The sequence below is a fragment of the Mandrillus leucophaeus genome, unplaced genomic scaffold (genome assembly GCF_000951045.1).
Source record: "Mandrillus leucophaeus isolate KB7577 unplaced genomic scaffold, Mleu.le_1.0 Scaffold10, whole genome shotgun sequence".
Lineage (NCBI taxonomy): Eukaryota > Metazoa > Chordata > Mammalia > Primates > Cercopithecidae > Mandrillus > Mandrillus leucophaeus.
Window position 1 is genome coordinate 6,050,623 of NW_012098098.1, and position 924 is coordinate 6,051,546.

Here is a 924-nt window from a genome sequence, read left to right on the forward strand (position 1 = left end):
AAAAGGTGTCACACGGCCACCTGTACCTTGGCTCCCAGCCCCACTCCCGGCTTCCCTCACCCTATCACTGACCTCAGGCCCCCCAGGCTCCCTCTTCCCAACCTCCTTGGAAGTACCCCTGTTTCTTAAACAACTATTTTAGTGTACGTTTGTTATTAAACTGATGAACACATCCCCAGAGGCCAACATTCAATGCGACGTTCTCCCGCTCAGCCCTGGCCCAGGCCAGCCACGGACCCAGTTCTGGGGCATCCTTTCAGAAAGGTCTATGCAGCAGCGAGCAGTGCATGCAGGTGGGACTGAGCTCTAGCACGGGGGAGCACAGGTGTCCCTGCTCTGCCCACAGTGTCTCCCCGGAGGATACCCCTGGGAACAGGAATGAGCCTCCTTCCCCAGGCAGAGCCTTGAGCCCTATGCTTTGTAATGATGCGAGCGCCTAGGGGCACCATCTCGGCCCCCAGGCAAGAGTCTCTGAGGATGAACTGCAGGGCTGTCGGCTCAAGGCAGGGCCCCAAGCCTCTGTGGGTCGGATCAACAGCCAAGACCAAGGCGCCCTCCCTAAAGGTGAACTCGCCAGGCTCTGGGGCCCAGGCTCTGCTGGAGATTTTAGTTAAGGGACCCTGGGGTGAGCAGCCTCACTCGTGGAAAGGGGACCCAGGCCTGTGACAGTCTCAGGGTCTCAGTCTCTCGGCCCCCAGCCCTGAGGGCTGACATTGCCGTGGGGCTGCTGGGCGTTGTTAGCCCCTCCCCTGCCTGGCCCCCTGGCTCACCCACCTACCGTGTCCAGGTGCCTGGAAATGGGGGTGGGGGACTCCACTCAGACCCCCAGAGGAGGAGGCCTCAGGGAAGACTTCCTGGAGGTGGTGGCCTTGTCCAGGCGGTAGAATTTTCATTCAACACATTTCTTTTCTTTTTTTGAGAAAG